This window comes from Orcinus orca, chromosome 3, assembly GCF_937001465.1.
Source record: "Orcinus orca chromosome 3, mOrcOrc1.1, whole genome shotgun sequence".
NCBI lineage: Eukaryota > Metazoa > Chordata > Mammalia > Artiodactyla > Delphinidae > Orcinus > Orcinus orca.
In genome coordinates this window covers 57,063,811-57,083,375 of record NC_064561.1, presented here as the reverse complement: position 1 = coordinate 57,083,375, position 19,565 = coordinate 57,063,811, and positions in this window count along the sequence as shown.

Here is a 19,565-nt window from a genome sequence, read left to right as displayed (position 1 = left end):
GGATTCTTAACCACTGTGCCACCAGGGAAGCCCCTCTTATATGGGTTTTTATGAGGACGCGTATTCCGGCTGGGACAAGCAATAGGAGCGAGGGCTTTGAAGTCAGGCCCCCCACTCGTAACTCACCAGCTCTGTGACTGCAGGCCAGTTACTGAGCCACTCTGAGCTTCTTTCCTCTCATCTGTGGAGCTGAAATGAATGGTGGGGGAGAATGGGATGGCATCCACGGAAAAACCAGTGCAAAGCATAGAGCTGAGGCCAGCCTGGAACATGGTTGGTCCTCACTCAACTTTGGTTGTCATATCATAAATGTTCCCTTTCACAGATGAAGAAATTTAGGGTCCAGAGACCAAAGGGGACTTGCCTGGAACCACACAGCTAGTTAGATCCTGAGTCTGGGCAAAAGCCCATATCCCTGCACCCTGTATGTCCACTCAACCACTTACTCTTTAGGCAAAAACCAAATATCAGATATCAATGGGAAACAGGACTCATCCCATTGCCTACTTGTGACTTCAATTCCTGGGATCTCAGAACGGCATTCCTGCCTCCCCCCAGCCCCTCTCTTTTGCACCGGAAGTCCTCTGGCCACTGCGGCCTGCAGAGGTATTATTAGGGAGAAAATGCTGGTCACGTTTCCACTTTCTCCTCTCCTCTGGGGCAGCCCGTTTTCATAATAATAGGATGAGGAGGAGGAGAAGTATCAGTATGATCTTTATCATCATTTATCTGGAGCAAACTTGAATTGATTTCTTTGAGAAGGAAACTTCCTCTGAAGATTGACAAGGCAGCAGAAGATGGTATAGCCACTCACGCAGCCCAAGGGAGCTATGAGATAATAAGAATCCCTTACGCTCCTGCTGGCTTTAAAGCTCTCAAAGCGTTTCACTTATATCACCTGATTTGATCGTCTCAGCAGACCTGTGAGGCAGGCAGGATAGAGAGAGTCTTATCCTTAGCTAGGTACACTGAGTCATGGGGGGAATTAGGTAGGTCATATAAGGACAAAGCTATTTCTGCATTCATTCATTCAGCAAATCTTCATTGAGCAGCTACTATGTGCTGAGCCTACCTTAGGCGTGGAGAGTTATATCAGACATTAACCTGGCCTCAAGGAACACCCAGTAGTGGGGAAGATCAGCACGGGGGCATAAATAAAGAAATTACAATATTTGGTTAGCACAGTGACATATGTATGCCAGGAAATTAAAGGAAAGGGAAGAGGAATACCCAGTTTAGCCTGAGGAGGTGTGGTAATCAGGGAAGGTTTCCTGGTGGAGGTGTCACCTGAGATTTAAGGCTGAAGAGGTGTAATCCAGGTGAAGGGGTTGGGGAGATGGCACAAGCAACGGCATGGCCTGGAGAAATGGCCTGAGAATAAAAACAAACAAACAAACAAAAAACGAAGAATGGGAAATCAAAGAAATTATGGAAGTTGGATCTTGTATTGCCCTGAATGCCCAGCTAGGGACCTTGAGTTTATCCTATGGTCACTGGGGGTAAAGGTAGGGGCAGGGGCATTGAAGGGTTTTAGGTAAGGGGATGCATACCTTGTTTCACTCAGATTAGAACTCAGATCTTTGATTTTCTGGTACAACACTCTGGTACCGCAACTTCACCTCTTCACAGCTAGGGCCACTTGTTCAGCCCTCATCACTAGACTAAGCCTTCCTCAGCCTCCTGGAACCCACCAGCCCCTCGTCAGAGAAACCAGGGTTGGCCAATGCAGGTGACAAAGTCTTCCAGGCCATGTATCCTTCCTCTGGTATTGTGCCCTCCTTCTGCTTATTGGGCTGTTGCCTTCTCAGGACCAAACCTCATGTGCTCTCAGCCCCCAGCAGAGCTCCCCTGCATATCCGGTCGTCTCCATCCATCTGGCTTTAAGTGCCGGCTCCCACCACCTCTCCACCTTGGGAATGGCCCTTGCTGCTGTGAAGGTGTGTTCTCATACCACCCTTTTCTTTAGCCCAATGGTCCCAGGGCCTGGAACAAACACTCTTGCATCTCAGAAGCCTGGACTCTGTACTTTTTACCGATTCCCACTCAACTACTTTCTGGTTCATATAAAAATTCCCTCTCTGAACCCCCTACTTTTGAGATATCTTTTCTGTGCTCTGTGGTGAAGAATGGGAGCTGCTCAGTTAGATCCTAATGATCGCTAAGCATATGGCCTTATGAATTCCCTACAAACCTCTTTCCTCATCTGTGAATTAGGGATAATATTAATACCTACATCCGAGGGTTGCTGTGAGGTTTAAGTGAGATAATGCAAGTAAAGGATTTAACGTGGGAAATACTTAATAAATCTTTTTTCATTATTATTGTACTGACCTTATAGGGCTTCTGGTTCAGACAGTATAGAAAATGGAGCAGCGTAATTAGATTCTCTCTTTGCAGAAGGTGCAAACACTCACCATTTAATTCATCCAGAGGGGCTTTTAGGGAGACACAAAGGAAGGTGAGAAAGCATCAGTGACAGGGGCATGGAGGTCTCCAGTCCACCTTGGCCACTAACTTCCCTGCGACCTGGGGTCCACAAAGCTCACTCTTTCTCCTGCTCTCATTTCCTTCTGGCTGAATAATGTGAGCTCTCCTAGTCTGTGATTCTACCACTGGAGTCTACATTAAGTCCATTCTCAGCCTCTGCCAAGTCTGGAGACAGTTCAGGGCTGAGATGTCTGACCAGGCCTGTGGTCAGGGCCAGAGACTGGGCTGGGAACTGCAGTGTCTACCTGCCACTGCCTGGGGAGAGGATATGATGGCTCTATTGCCCATCAGACAGTTGCCAGCTCTCCCATCCCCAAGCTGCAACTGGAGGCTGGTGCTGGGATTCTAGTTCTGTGGTCATTTTTGCAGTTGCAAATGCTTTTTAAAGTTCCAGACCAATCTGGGATATTTGCCATAGGTTTAGCAAGAGTCAACACTCTTTTTTAAAAAACTTTTTTAAACATCTTTATTGGAGTATGATTGCTTTACAATGTTGTGTTAGTTTCTGCTGTATAACAAAGTGAACCAACTATATGTATACATATATCCCCGTATCCCCTCCCTCCCTATCGTACACCTCTAGGTGGTCACAAAGCACCGAGCTGATCTCCGTGTGCTATGCGGCTGCTTCCCACTAGCTATCTATTTTACATTTGGTCGTGTATAAATGTCAATGCCACTGTCTCACTTTGTCCCAGCTTACCCTTCCCCCTCCCCGTGTCCCAAAGTCCATTCTCTACGTCTGCGTCTTTATTCCTGTCCTGCCCCTAGGTTCTTCAGAACCTTTTCTTTTTTTTTTTTTTAGGTTCCATATATATGTGTTAGCATACGGTATTTGTTTTTCTCTTTCTGACTGACTTCACTCTGTATGACAGATTCTAGGTCCATCCGCCTCACTACAAATAACTCAATTTCATTTCTTTTTATGGCTGAGTAATATTCCATTGTATACATGTGCCACATCTTCTTTATCCATTCATCTGTCGATGGACACTTAGGTTGCTTCCATGTCTTGGCTATTGTAAATAGAGCTGCAATGAACATTGTGGTACATGACTCTTTTTGAATTATGGTTTTCTAAGGGTATATGCCCAGTAGTGGGATTGCTGGATCATATGGTAGTTCTATTTTTAGTTCATTTCTTTCTTTCTTTTTTTTTTTTTAACACATGATGCCTCTTTTTTAAAAAACTTATTTATTTTTGGCTATGTTGGGTCTTCGTTGCTGTGCATGGGCTTTCTCTAGCTGTGGCGAGCAGGGGCTACTCTTTGTTGAGGTGCGTGGGCTTTTCACTGCAGTGGCTTCTCTCATTGCAGAGCATGGGCTCTCGGTGTGTGGGCTTCAGTAGTTGTGGCATGCAGGCTCAGTAGTTGTGGCTTGCAGGCTCTAGAGAGCAGGCTCAGTAGTTGTGGGTAACGGGCTTAGTTGCTCTGCAGCATGTGGGATCTTCCTGGACCATGGCTCAAACCCGTGTCCCCTGCCTTGGCAGGCAGATTCTTAACCACTGTACCACCAGGGAAGCCACTGCTGGATAATAGGGTAGCTCTATTTTTAGTTTCTTAAGGAACCTCCATACTGTTCTCCATAGTGGCTGTACCAATTTACATTCCCACGAACAGTGTAGGAGGGTTCCCTTTTCTCCACACCCTCTCCAGCATTTGTTCGTAGACTTTTTGATGATGTTCATTCTGAACAGTGTGAGGTGGTATCTCATTGTAGTTTTGATTTGCACTTCTCTAATAATTAGTAATGTTGAGCATCCTCTCATGGCTTCAGATGGCCTCTTGGCCGTATGTACGTGTTCTTTGGAGAAATGTCTATTTAGGTCTTCTGCCCAGTTTTTTTTTTTTTTTTGCAGTACGTGGGCCTCTCACTGTTGTGGCCTCTCCCATTGCAGAGCACAGGCTCCGGACGCGCAGGCCCAGCAGCCATGGCTAACGGGCCCAGCTGCTCCGCGGCATGTGGGATTTTCCCGGACCGGGGCACGAACCCGTGTCCCCTGCATCGGCAGGCGGACTCTCAACCACTGCGCCTCCAGGGAATCCCTGAATTGGTTTTCTTTTTGACATTGAGCTACATGAGCTCTTGAGCTCAATTTTTTAACCTGGTCCAAAGTCTCCTCACCTGTTAAACGGAGATAGTTATTCTCATCTTATACTCTTCCAGAGCTGTTGTGCCAAGTAAAGGAAACACACGTATGGCGGGTTGAGATTCTCGGGAAGTGCACTCAGGTGGAGACTGGCTGGCAGGACATTCACTAGAGTTGCTCTCAGGAGCCACAGCTGTGAGAGGAAAGGCCGCGCAGCAGGTTGGGCAGGACAGAGGCCCTGCGGGTAGCTCTGCACGGAGACCCTTCAGAGCTGCTCTGAGTTGGCCTGAGACAGCCTTTCTGCCCGTCGGTCACTGGATGTAGGCAGATACATTTCTCCGGCTGAGGCAATCCTCTAAAAGGAGTGGTCGCCCAGGCCTTCATTCCTGGAGGGGGATCTAAACGTCAAATCTCAGGTTAGTCAATTCCTATATGTAATACTCTTTGTTTGATGAATAAAGGGAACTCCTCACCCTCCGCCTGAGACCTTGTCCACCTCTAGTATGTCCTGTTAGAATAAAGGGCCCCCCATAAATGTAGACACCCAGCCAGAAAACTCCAATCAACCCCCCCTTCAGCTTCAGTCCAATCAGTCTTTTGGATTTACTTGATTATCCTTTTTTTTCTCTTTGCTTTTGCTACTATTGTCTTAGTTCAGTTTGCCATCTTCTCATTTGAATTATTGCTCTCCCTGCTTCCTGAATTCTTTTTTTTTTTTTTTTTTGCGGTACGCGGGCCTCTCACTGCTGTGGCCTCTCCCGTTGCGGAGCACAGGCTCCGGACGCGCAGGCTCAGCGGCCATGGCTCACAGGCCCAGCCGCTCCGCAGCATGTGGGATCTTCCCGGACCGGGGCACGAACCTGTGTCCCCTGCATCGGCAGGTGGACTCTCAACCACTGCGCCACCAGGGAAGCCCCTGAATTCTTTTTCTGTAATTCATCCTGCACACCACTAACTGCCCTCTAGAGGGATCTTTCTAAAATGCAGAGCCGAGCCTGTGAATACCCTGCTTAAAACCTTTCACTGTTTCCCTACTGCCCTCAGGATATAGACCAAATTGTAGGATGGTCCAGGGAGTCCATCTTAATCTGGTTCTGCTTCTCTGACCTCTCCCTCCTCCCACCAAGCTGCTTACAGCTTCTATCATATAGTGCACTGCTCTGCCTTCTTGCCTTTGCATATGCTGTTCCCTCCTCTTGGAATGACTTTGCCCTCTCCATCTGGCTAATTCATATTCATCCTTTAAGACATCACTTCCTCCAGAAACAATCCTGGACTCTTGGGCTCCCAGTGCTTTTGTCCAATAGAACTCATCTTTGTATGTTATTGCATTTGCTTATTATTAAAAATTCTAATATGTAACATCTATTAACTGCTGACTTGGTATACCATGCTAAATGCTTTATATAGATTATCTCATTTAATCCGCAAAATAACCTTATGAATTTTGTACTATTATCGTCTCTACTATGTAGACAAGCAAGTTAAGCCTCGAAGTAATTTGTTCAAAGCCATGAAGCTAGTAGTTAGAATTTGAAATCAGGGCTATCTGATTACACTCTATTTGTTTTATTAGTCTTTTAACCTCGGAATGGTGTCTAGCGTGTCATCTTTTGAACTAAACCTGGCACAGTGACTAGATCATGGTTTGTTTTTAATAATTGATTTCCCCTCTGTATCAAATATGTTGAAATAGGTTGAAAGTTATAATGGCAGTACTAGTGTTTGATGTAATTTTCACCAGTATAAAGGGAAGTAAATGAAGAACTTCATTTTTAGAAAAAAACGCCCTGACCCAGAGACCTCTAGCTTCTGATCCTGGACCAGTGACCATAGAAAGGAATGAAACCAAGATATGACCTAAAATTTACAAAATTTGTTTTTCATCTCAGTAAAGGTAACATGATGCCTGTTTATGTTTCCACATGGTAAAGATAGGTTCTTATCATTTCACTTAATTTTCAGATCACGTACAGTAGATACAACTTCTTCCTGAGTTGGTGGGGGTCCTAGAAGTAAATAAATGGCAAATGTGTATTGTGTCCCTGTCGATCCCCCTTTAGCCTCCCCACTACCCCAGCAAGGCAGGTTTTACCGTCTCAGTTTTACATTTTTGGAAAGAGGGGCTCCAGAAGCTAGAGTGACTTGATCAATGTCACATAGCTAATATGTGGAGGAGCTGGGGTTCAAATTCAGGTGGGTCCAACTCCAAACTCTTTGCTTGTTCCTGAATCACCCTGCAGTTCTGCCCACCTCTGCTTCTGGAAAACCTGGCTTGCCCCCAGAGATCTGATCAGCTTTTAATGATCATTGACATTCTCAGGCATCTTCAATTGCTGGTGCAAGGGTTTCCCCGGGGAAGGAGCTGCGTGTTCACCGGGTCCTGTGCTCTTCAATTAGATAATGAGCAGGTAGCTCCTTGGGGAGCCAGGTGGAAATGCTGGAGCAGAGCCTTGAACAGAAAGGGAGCTGCTGTTTCCTGGAACTGCAATCTTTCAAGAGTCTTGTCCAAGTACATTATTTAAGAGGAAACTAAGAGAGTTTACCTAAACCCACAGAGAAAGTAGATTAGTGGTTACCAGAGGCTGAGGAGAGGGGAGGTTGTGGGGAGTAACTGCTTAAGGAATACTATGGGGTCTCCTTTGGGGGTGATGAAAATGTTCTAGAACCAGGTGGTGGTGTTGGTTGTGCAACTTTGTGAGTGCACAAAATGCACCACAGTTGTGCCTTTTAAAATGATAAGTTTTGTGTCATGTGCATTTTACCACAATTTAAAAAAATGTTTCCATAAACATATGGGCCAGATCTGTGGACCATTTGCAAACAGGTGTGGTCCTCCTACCCATCTCTGTGTTTAAGATGATTTCTCACAACTGTTTTGGTAGTGAAATACAGAAATGAACAGCCGGCAGCTATAAACATGTCCACAGCCTTCGTGTTGGTGTGGCTTGCTTTTTCTCCTCACTCCTGACCAGGAACTTCTTCCCTGAATCCAGGGAGACGGCATGGTGTGGTAGAATAAGCCTGGGCTTTGGAGTCACGTAGACCCGAGTTTCCATCCTCGCTTGCTATTTACTTACTGCACTTGAGAGTTACTTGACTTGCCTCTGAGCCTTGGGAATCTGTAAAACTGAAATGATAATATCTATAGCACTTTCCTCTTAGAAGCTGGTGAAGATTAGAATTACTATCCATAGAGTCTGGCATCTAGAAGGTGATCAGTAAATGATGCTTCTCCCCTTCTTGTTCACCTCCTCCTTTTCCTCTTCTTTTTTTTTTTTCTCCTAATTCTACTCTTCCTCCTCCTCATTATTATTAAACAAAAAAGAAATGCTGTGGGCTTCCCTGGTGGCTCAGTGGTTGAGAGTCCGCCTGCCGATGCAGGGGACACGGGTTCGTGCCCCGGTCCAGGAGGATCCCACATGCCGCAGAGCGGCTGGGCCCGTGAGCCATGGCCACTGAGCCTGCGCGTCCGGAGCCTGTGCTCCGTAACGGGAGAGGCCACAACAGTGAGAGGCCCGCATACTGCAAAAAAAAAAAAAAAAAAGAAAGAAATGCTAGGGCTGTCAGAAGAGAGAGGACAAAGGAAAGGGCTTGGAAAAGCAGAATATTTTGTAAAAGATAAAGCTGGCAGTAACAGCAACAATATTAATTATTCTGATGTATATTGGCAGGGCTGTGACATCTTCAGACCCTCCCACTCTCTATCTTCTTTGTTCCTCACTTTTATTCTGGTAACATTCAGAATAGACTTATTATCCCCATTTGAGGGATGGGGACACTGAGACTCAGGCAGGTCAAATCAGTGGCTCCAAATCACACTGGAAATCGCAGAGCCAGAATTGAAACAAGAGCAAGTACCTGTCCACGTCTGACTTGCTGCTTTCTGTAGCTACAGTTGTAGTCAGAGCTGCTGAATGTGTGCCTAACATCTTTCATAAAAAAGAGTTAACGAGTTTTGTCATGTAAGGAGTCTGTCTTCACGGGGCACCAAGATATTCTGACTATCCTACACTGTCCTGATTCCCTTTACCGGTGGGGTGGCATAATCTGAGTAGAGATCATTAGTGTTGACATCAGGAGTCCTGAGTTCTAGTCCTGCTTGGCCATTAAAGCCTCCAAGAAGACAGCTTAAGTCATGGTTATATTGTTTGCTTTTAGTCACTCATTCATTCAGTAGGTCTTTAATGAACAGGTATTCTGCTAGGTGTCAGGAATAAATAAAACAATGACAAGCTAGGTGTGTGTGTTTTTTTTTTCTTCCCTTGTGGAACTCATATTTTAGTGGAGGAGAAAAACAATTTAAAAAAACAAACCAATACATAAATGAAATAATTACAAGTTGTGTCAAATGTTAGAAAGGAAATAAAAAGGGGCCAAGATTGGATGTAACAGAGAAAGCCCTAATTTAGGGTGATTAGAGGGAAGAGAGAGAACAGACCTTGAAGGTGAGAACTGGAAACCCAGAGGGGCCAGTCCAATGAGAGGAGCAGGGGTGGCGAGGGACTGCATTTCTGGCAGAGTGCTGAGGCTGGACAGGATTCAGAGGGTTCTAGGAACCTAAACAAAACAGTGTGGCTGGAGCTTAATGAGGAAAGGAAGAGTGGCCTGAGCTGAGGTTGGAAAGGGATAAAGTCCAGGCCATTCAGAGCCTACACACCACAGTAAAGACTTTGAATTTTAAGTGCAACAGAAATCCTTTGAAATCTTTTCTAAGCAAGGAAGCTGTGTGATCTGATTTTAAGAATATAAATCAAGCTGCTGTGTGGAGAATGGACCAGAGAGAAAAGCCAGGAGCCCAGTTAAGACCCTGTAACCATGATTCAAGGAAGAATTGAGTGGCTTTGAATAGGAGTGATGACAACGAAGACAGCAAGATGCAGAGAGACTGATGATCTGTTTTGGAGATAGAATCTAAAGGACTTGCTGATGGGTTGGCTGTAGAGATGGATGGGCACTATAATTTTGTGTAAGGCCACTGGGGGCTGGGGAAGACTGGGTTAGGAATAGAGGAACAACTAGTTCCATTTTGAAAGTGGCAGAGACACGATGAGGGACAGAGAAACCAATAGAGGGCCCTGGGTTGGAGGACCTTGTAGAAGGTCTGGAACAGCCTTTAATTCTGAGTGGCTGTAAGTTCTTTTTTCTCCCCGAGTCCCAGTTTCTCCATCCATAATATGTATGAGTTAGATTAGATAATATCTTGTGCTTGTCCTGGCTTGAACATTCTGTGATTCTGATAACACGTTTACTTGTCACTCATGGGTCTATCTAAAGTTGTGTAAATCTGTTTATATTTGAAGTTTCTTTTACCTCTTATAAGTCAGTGAATTCCTGCTGTAAGTTCCACTTCCTTTCATTTGTCCTAAGATTTTTTTGAGGTCTTCACGTGGGAGCCCTTCATCTGACTTTCTCAGCCTGGGGTGAATCCTCCACAGAGTTATAAGCCAGAACATTGGTTCTGGTATCCCCACCCCTTCGTTACTTCTGCGTTTCTGGCACCTTCTCTATTCTTGATTGCTTAGATGTTAGCTCACTGGTTCCCAAACTTCGACGCACATTGGAATCACCTGAGGATCCTTTAAAGCCACTGGTGCCTGGCTCTTACCCACAGCTATTCTGATTTAATTGGGATGTGAGCTGGGCATTGAGGGTTCTAAAAGCTCCCCAAGTAATTGTAATGTGCAACGAAGACTGAGAACCACTGTGTTCCTGATACTTAAGATACGGCTTGATAGTCAAGGTATGAGCTAATAAATGACAAGCTAACAGGGAGAGAATCAAAACAGTCTCTCCTTTTTTAGGACTTTAGAAGTTACCCCAGAGTCCTAATAGCTCAACGGAAAAGGACAGGAGTGGTGGTGTGGTAGGTTAAGTTATTAATGTAGGGAAGGGGCCCAGCTCTGTACCTTGTCTGGTGACAGTCAACTACACAGCAAGTGTATTTTTCTGTCATTTTCTCTCCTATTCCCCTGAACAGATTCGAGACTCTGATCTTATCTATTTTGAATCAGAAGTGTGCTATATTACTTAACTCGTACTCAAAACATATGCTGTCGGTCCTGTGACCAAAGCAGACATTGGCAGTCAATCACAGGAGTTATTCCTACTGGACTAAATCCTGAATGTGTCCTCCCAAGCTCTCACTACTCGGCGATTCTGGTAGTCCCTGCGCCAGTGGATCAGAGTTGGCAGGAAGATATCTATTTATCATCTTGACTCTAAGGAATACACAGGTACACAAAGGCACACATTGTTTTGGAGGAGAGAGAAAGGATGTGATTTCATATTACATGGCCCTGTCCTCCTGATGGTAACTTTGAGAAATCACCTTCACGCTCTGGCCTTAAGTTTTCTTATCTGAAATAGGAAATTTGGATTCTTTAGTCTACTAGTTGCAAAAGCACAAGAGGCCTGTCACTGCAGTGGTGTTTTCTGGGGCTCAAATCAATGAGAGACAAATCACAGATTCAATTGGAAGTCCCATGTGGAAGACTCATTATTTGAGAAAAGGGAACCTTGAGGCCATTCATCCTCAGTTCATACAAATGAAGCAGATCTAGAAACCACTTCTCAAAAGAAGAGATATAACTTCCTACTTTTTGAGATGGGTTTTAGATTTTTCTTTCTTATTTAACCCAGTTCCTTTATGGGACATAAATATAGCCTATGGAGTAGAAGCATTGGAGAAGATTGAAAAATGATTGCATTTTCTCTCCCTCCCCAACTTTGAAGTTTAAAAATCGTATTTGATTTCTTCTTTTTATTTATCAAGGGCTGTACACTTGCAAAGCTTAGTAAAAGTAACCAGAAGTATAAATTGTGTTTAGTAAAGGGTGAGGTCTCAACACCTCCACACCTCCTTGGGGTTCCATCTTGGTCTCCAGACTTTCCTCTGTGGAGGGGATGCTGCTGCTTGGGAAAGACCAAGGCAAAAGTTCTCATCCAAGCCTTCAGGCTTCTGGGCCTTGCCACATCAGAGCCTAGAAAACATCCCTGCCCCTTACTCTGTTCGTACAGAGCGCCATGAATAGGTTCAGACTTTGGAGACAAAAAACTGGGTTCAAATCTCAGCTTTGCTTCTTACTTGCTCTGTGGCCTTGGGTAGCTCACCTAGCCTCTTTGAGCCTTGGTTTCCACCAGTACAGAAGGGGATTATAATGCCTGCCTTTCAGAAGTTCAGAAGTCAAGGGCCAAACGGAGGGCCTGGCTCAAAGTAGATGCCCTACTTGGAGAAACCACCCAGGCAAATCTGCTCAAACCATGTTAGTGATGACTTAGCTATTTCAGACTTGAGAGGACGAACACTAATCATTTTCCTTTTCCATTAACTGGAGGACAAAACCCCACAGTGGCCATGCCTTCTTGGTGGAAGGTGAATTTCTCCAGCCTGATACATAGGGACTGCCTTTTGGCCACCTCAGGAGGACTACCCTCCTTTCCTACTGTGTGGCTTTGGTGGGTTGCCAATCACAGGGCCCTCTGCTTCCCTGCCACAGAGACGACAGGTGCCCAAGACTGACCAATCCCGTTCTCCTTCCTTAGAGCTTGAATCTTGGTGGAAACATGTAAGAAAGGCAAGAACCTGGGGCAGAGTCATCCTAAGCCTGCATGGGAAAAAAGAACACAAATTCCTTCCATGGAAAACTCTAGACCCTCCTTCTTTCCTGGCTTCACAAAGCCATGCCACTTATGATATTCACTTGTCCTTCAATTCTAAGCACTACCCAGTGCTGATCTATTTAACTTGCCTTTTCTATGCAACAGTTAGAGCAGTGTCTGTCCCTGGCCAAGAATATGATATATGACAGAATTGTCCCGATGTGGATTGGGGTCTCCACTTTTAATATAATATGACTACACTTACTAATTAACTTACCTTGAAGAGCAAAGGATAACAACTTTCATGCAGCTATTGGATCCACTAGTGTAGACAGACAATCTTTGGTCCAAAGAGGGCTTCAGAAGGCATCCAGTCTAATGTCCTCATTCAAAACCCGAGAAACCTGAGGCCAGGAGGTGAAGTGTAACTTGGTCATTGTCCCATAGTCATTTTATAGCAGACCTCAGTTTAAAATTCTGATCCCCTGACACTGAGCCTAGTGTTATTCTGCCTGTTACCAGCCTGAACTTATGCTTGTGGACGTAATGCATTAAGTTCAGCTCCTACAGGGCCACAATGATAGTTTCCATCCTCATAAAAGCTAATGAGCTTTCCCTTGGGATATAGGTCACACCTGTACCGCTGACCTGGTCTCTGGCATTGCAGGCTCTTGGTTCAGAAGAGGGATGGGGGCTGGTATGAGAGAGTGAAGTTGGATCCAGGCAGCCCAGATCCACTACATGAAAAAAACAGACCCTAAACCCCATCAAGGCACTGTCCTTGCACGAGAGAGGTACACAACTTGATTTTCTTCTTTGACATGGATATTCTGACCTAATCAATCACTTATCTTCTCTACCCTAGAAAGGTGGAAGGGTTCCATTTTTGAAATAGCAAAAGCTGGGAGAGAAGTTCATTAAACACTAAAAGAAAGAGAGGAGACAGCTTGCTTTTCCCTTTACAGATTTCAGAGAATCCTGAAACTAAACAACAGTATAAGGACAAACATCAATCCCTCTCTGAGTAGCAGGAAAGGGGGAGGAAAACAGCAGCCAGGGTGGTCCTTATTCTTACGAAGTGAGATGAGGTTCTTCGTGTGACTCCTCTAACCAAGAGAAAAGAAGAAAAACACTGGCTAAAGTATAGTGAGCACTTCCTGTGCTCCAGGCCCTGGGTCTGTGTTATTTAGCCTGCAGTCACTTTGGAAGGAAGTATTCCCATTACCTAGATGAGGAAATTGAGGGTCAGAAAAGTGAGATCATTTGTCCAAGATCACACAGCTAGTATGTAGTGGAGCCGTGGTTTAAGCCAGGATGATTTAAACCCCAGACCCTTACTCAGTTTGCTTTACAGCCTCCCACCCACAAAAAGGAATAATGAGTCCCTAACACTTTTTTGAAGTCTGCAACAAGCCAGACATTCCTGCTTTATGCATCTACAGATTGGGACAGCAACTCGACCTTGCAAATTTAATCGTTCTTTTTCCTCCTCCCCTGAACCAACTTTTACCCAGTGCTTAGAAAGGGCTACTTAAATCCATAGCCCAGGAAAAATGTATCTTTGTGATTAATATGTGTTAAAATGAGGAGTGACATGCTAATAAAATGGGAAAGGTTTGGGGGCCTTTGGGGAAATCCATCTGACTGCGGGCTGTGGTTCCAGTAATGAGCCTGCTGTTTTGCAGTCATGGAGGTAATGTTTTCCGATGCAGGTAGAATGATTAACAAGGTGAATATCTCCGCCTGGAGGAAGGAGGGGTGAAGAGGAAGTGCCGGCGGGAAAATGGCTCAGGACAGGAAGTCACAGGCCTTTCCTTCTTCATTTTCGGGAGCTGTGAGAATTTTAAGTAAGCTCAGACTCCAGGAGAGGCTGGTTCTCTCTGCTCTCTTTGTCTCTCAGTCTCATTCACTCAGTGGTGAAAAGGGGAGGGACAGAGGTAGAGGAAAGGGGGCTGGAAGGACTCAGGAGGAGAGGAAAGAAGAAACAGAGGAATGCATTTTCTTATTCCATTTTCTCCATCGTCTAAAAGTTTCGGTCGTGTAATTCTGCTTGCCTGGGGAGTGGAATGATAGCTGTTAGGGGATACTGCAGTGCCATGAAGGGCGGTGACTGTGACTATATATGGCCAGAGGACCCAGGAGTACACAAATCCTGCTTTGGTCCAGCTATCCCTCTTCCCATGAGATTCCTCAGACAGACATATGCAAAAATGTCTGGACTTTTTAGCTGGACTTTAGTCTTAAACCCCACAGTAAGGATGGCCTGGATCCGGTGTTAGCTTTCTCTTGTTAAGGCTAGAGGCAGTCCAAGGGGCAAGGCCAAATGATCTACCTTTCTCCCAGATTTAGATACCTGCCAGTATGGCAGTATGGAAATGTATTATACATCTGCTGATAGCAAAGAGAAAGGAGCAGAGAGAGAGAGGAGGTGGAAAGATGGCATCCTCTTCCACTGTCCTCTTCAGCTATTTCTTTTTAGTTTTTAAAAAATTAATTAATTAATTATGTTTTTTGGCCATGCCACGTGGCATGTGGGATCTTAGTTCCCCAACCAGGAATTGAACCTGTGCCCCCTGCATTGGAAGCACAAAGTCCTAACCACTGGACCGCCAGGGTAGTCCCCCTTGAGCTATTTCAGGCGTGATAAAGCTAAGGCCTGGCTGCTATGCCAGAGGAGGAGAAAACATCCTGAGATGTGAGATCCCCCAGGAAGTGTTATCAAGCCTGTGTGTCTCTCTCCGAGAGCACCACCCTTAGGAAACACAGCCCAATTCGTTTGCGAGACTCTGACTGCCCAAATAATCATGACTCTTATTTGTGTATGTCCGGGGGTGGGGTGAGGGGTGGAGGTGGGGTTCATGCCTTCCACCCCATTTCCTCCTTGGGAATGAGACAGCAGCTGTGGAGGCACCCAGAAGATCAAGCGGAAAAAAAAAATGTTATTGATATTCCCTGTGTTCATGGTCTTCTGCCCCAGTTATGTCTTTCTGGATGAAAGCTGTGCTTTCCCTGATCACTCTACTCTATATTTGCTCTCAGAATGATTTTTCCTGAAGCACAACTCTCATCACATCACTAAATGCTCAAAAATATTTCATGGCTCTCACTGTCCAGAGCAGCCGTGGGCAACCTGACCCTCCTTCTGTTTCTGTAACTAAAATTTTACTGGAACTGTTATGCACATCTATTTACGTAGTATCTACAGCTGCTTTCATGCTACAGTGTCAGAGCGGGCGGTTTTGACAGAGAGCTTATGACCTACAAAACCTAAAATATTTACCATCTGGTCCTTTACCAAAGGAGTTTCCCACATCCTGGTCTAGAGAAAGGTGCCCGGACATCTATACCTGACAATTGAGGTCTATGTCAATTTGGACCCAATTAATTCTTGTTTTATTTATCTCTAGTCCCCTTCAAGTACCTCATGTCCCAGTCAAAAAGGCATCCCCTACTTCATGCTTTTTTAGTTGTTTTTGAACTTTTTATTGAAAATATTACATGCATATAGCAAAGTACCAATATTCTAAGTGTATAGCTTGATGAATTTTTACAATATCAACATACCCTTATAACTGACACCAGATCAAGAAACAGAACATTAATTACCAGTGCTCCAGAAGCCCTTCTCGTGCTCTTTTCTATCCTGATTTCTAACATTATAGGTCAGTTTAAGCTCTTTTTGAGTTTGATATAACTACAAAAGTAAGTATTCCCTTTGGCTACTTTCCCTCAAATTACATTTGTGAAGTTCAACCACGTCATTGCATGTAGTTGTAGTTTGTTCTCATTGCTGAATTCCATTTTGTGTATTATACCATGATTTATTAATTCTACTGTTGAAAGGCATTTGGGGTTTCCACTTGGAGCTATTATGAATAGTGCTGCTAAGAACATCCTTTTACATGTTTTTTGGTTAACACATGTATGCATTTCTGTTGAGTTAATGCCTAAGTGTGTCATTGTTGAATCATAGATTACATGTTACCTAATCATTTCACAGTGTATTCATATTAATAGATAGTCCTATCAGGAGTGTTTGAGAATTCCAATTGATGCTAAGTATCCTTTTCAACATTTGGATTTTTGTTGATTCTGGGGTTTCCCCCCCCCCTTTTTAGAAATTCTGGTGGGTATATGATAAAATCTCATTGTGATTTAAATTTGTATTAATGATGAAGAGGTGGAGCATCATTTCATAAATTTATTGGTTATTTAGGTATCCTCTTGTGACGTGCTTGTTTGTCTTTTATTTTTTGTTGGATTATCAGTCCTTATTTATTTGTAGAAGTTCTTTATATGTTCTGGGTGTGAGTCTTTTGTCAGGTATGTGCCTGGTGAATTTCGTTTCTTACTCTGTGTATTGGCTTTTCACTTAAAGTTTTTTTTTGCTGAACAGAGATTTCTAAACTTAATACATTCTAATTCATTATTTTTCCTTTATGATTAGCACTTTACAAATCCTGTTTAAGAAATTTTTGCCATTTTCAAAATTATAAAGATGTTCTTATAAACTTTTTTCTGTAAGCCTTATTGTTTCTTTTTTCTACCTTTAGATTTTAAATCTACCTGGCAATGATTATACGTGTGTGTGTGTGTGTGTGTGTGTGTGTGTGTGTGTGTGTGTGTATGGTATGTATCAGTAAGGATCAAGATTCATTTTCCCCATGTGGATATCCAATTGATCTACTTTCTTTTAGATTAAAAAATTCTCTACCCACTGAATTGCTGTATCACCATTGCCATGTATTAGTTTGCTATTTTCATGCATAAATACTGTACAAGGAAATCACTATGTATACATTAAAAGAGTATATCATTTATGATAGCATCAAAACCCATCAAATTTTTAGGCATAAATGTAACAAAAGATGCATAACCCTCTACACTAAAAACAAGAGATAAAAGAAAACAAAATTATAGTATATGTGTACATACACGTGTGTGTGTGTGTGTGTGTGTGTGTGTGTGTGTGTTCAGCAGCTTTATAATAGGTCTTGAAATATGGTAGCATATGTCTGGAGCTTTGTTTTTCTTCTTCATGATTTCCTTGGCTGTTCTTGGCATTTTAAATTCCCATGTAAATTTTAGGATTAGGCAGCAAATTGGCATTATAAAATCTGATGAAATTTTGAATTTGTAGGTCAAATTGGGGAGAATTGATATATTTACAATATGCTAATATGTCAGTCCATGAACATAGTCCTCCATTTACTAAGGTCTTCTTCCGTTTTTCTTAATAATGTTTTGTAATTTTTAGTGTAGAGGTTTATACATCTTTTGTAAAATTTATTCCTAGGAATTTGGTGGTTCTTGATGGTATTGCAAGTGGTATACTCTTTTGAATTTTATTTTTGTAAGTTCCTATGTTACAAATAAATAAAAATTCAACTGATTTTTGTAGATTGACCTTGTATATAGTGATCTCGCTTGATTTACTTATTTATTTTTTTAACATCTTTATTGGAGTATAATTGCTTTACAATTGTGTGTCAGTTTCTGCTTTATAACAAAGTGAATCAGTTATACATATACATATGTTCCCATATCTCTTCCCTCTTGCGTCTCCCTCCCTCGGACCCTCCCTATCCCACCCTTGATTTACTTATTAATTGCAGTAGTACATCTGTAGTTCTTTTTGGATTTTATACATGTATTTTTGCTATTATTCTGCATTTTCTTCCCTTGTTTTATTACAGTAGCTAGGACCAAAACAGTATTGTATAAAAGCAGTCAAAGTGTGCAGCCAGTTTCTCCCCAGATTGGGGCATGTGTCACTCAAACCAACATGACTTATTTCATTGATCTGGTCTCCAGAAACCACCTTAGTGAAAGGAATCAATGGGCTGGTAACTGTTAGCAAGGGTTCCTTATGGCTAGGCAGAATTATTCATTGCTTACTCTTCCCTTACTCTATTCTGCAACAATTCTTCAACTATATATGGAGGACCAAAATCTACTTATTAGATTTTCTGGGTTAAATGAGTGTAGAGCTCTTTTGTTAGTGTACAAAACAAAGATATAACCATAACTATTATCTGTTGAATATTTACTAAGTGTTGATGGCTTTGTTTGCATTAGTTTATTTGATGGTACCAACAATCCTACAATGTAGTCATCAATATTTCTTTTGTACATGTAAGTAGACTGCAGAGTAGAAATTACGAATTTGACCCAAATCATGTGGAAGTTGTGAAGCTGGGTTTTGAACCTAGGCAGTTTGATTTCAGAGCCCTTGACTGTTGTGCAGTACTGATTTTCTCATACCAAGTTGAAATTTGCCTTATTACAATTCCTATGTAGCCGTACAGAACAAACGCCTTCTCTTTCCTGTGAATCCCTTTCAGTTGCTCGAAGATAGCTTTTATCAGCCTTCTGAGTGTTGTCTAGATTCAGTGTTCCTAGTTTCTGTCATTCCTTGCATGACAGGGTTCAAAAATCTTCTTTGCTTTTCCAGTTAGCAGTTTCCTTCTCAAAAGTCCTCTTCAAGCATGGTGCCCAGAGAGGGAGTACCTTGCTGCATTTGAATGATTTGAACTGTACAGACAGCAGAATTTTACCCTTCTTTATTGTGAGCCCTATACCCCTTCTAATGCATCTGGAGATTGAAACAACTTGGTATAGGTTTTGAAGTTCAAAGATCCCATTCCATTCTTTGCAAAGCCATTTACTAGCTGTGTGACATTGGGTAAGTCACTAGATCTCCTCCCCAAGCCTCAGTTTTCTTGTCTATAAAATATGTGACCATAATTGCTACCCTGGTTAACCCCCTCCCAGAGAATGGTGGGAGACTCATTTGAGATAATGGATGAGAATGTTGTTTGCAAACTGTGAAGAGCTCTATCAATGTCAGTTATTTTTAGCAGACAAATCATGCTGTTGACACATACTGAGTATTTGTAAAAAATGGAGAAGAATTCAGCCATAAAGAAAGAGAACAAAAGGGAACGTAGTGGCATTCAGCCAACATAAGGAAATCTAAGTAGGCTACTTAGAGAGGGAAGGTGGGAGGGGGGAGTTAGCCCCAGCAAAGGAGGACAGATACAGACCTGCCCCAGCAAAGGAGGACAGATACAGAATGTTCAGCTGAGATTTTGGAGAAGCTGCCATGGTCCACAAGGACAGTGGGGACCAGGAAATCATAATCAGATCTGGTGACCTGAGATGCTGAATGGTGTTTTTCCTTCTAGTGAAATCGTGAGGCAGAGCCATTCCCTTCCTCCCTTCCCCCGCATCCCACAAGGCTAATTATTATAAAAATTCCCTGTCATTGCTTTGCAACGGTCCACAGCCTAACTAATTTAAAAATGCAAATGAATGCTAAATTACAGTCAGCTTTTGGAACTCGTTTCCTGCCAGTGCACCTAGAGATGGCAGGCATCATTTCTAC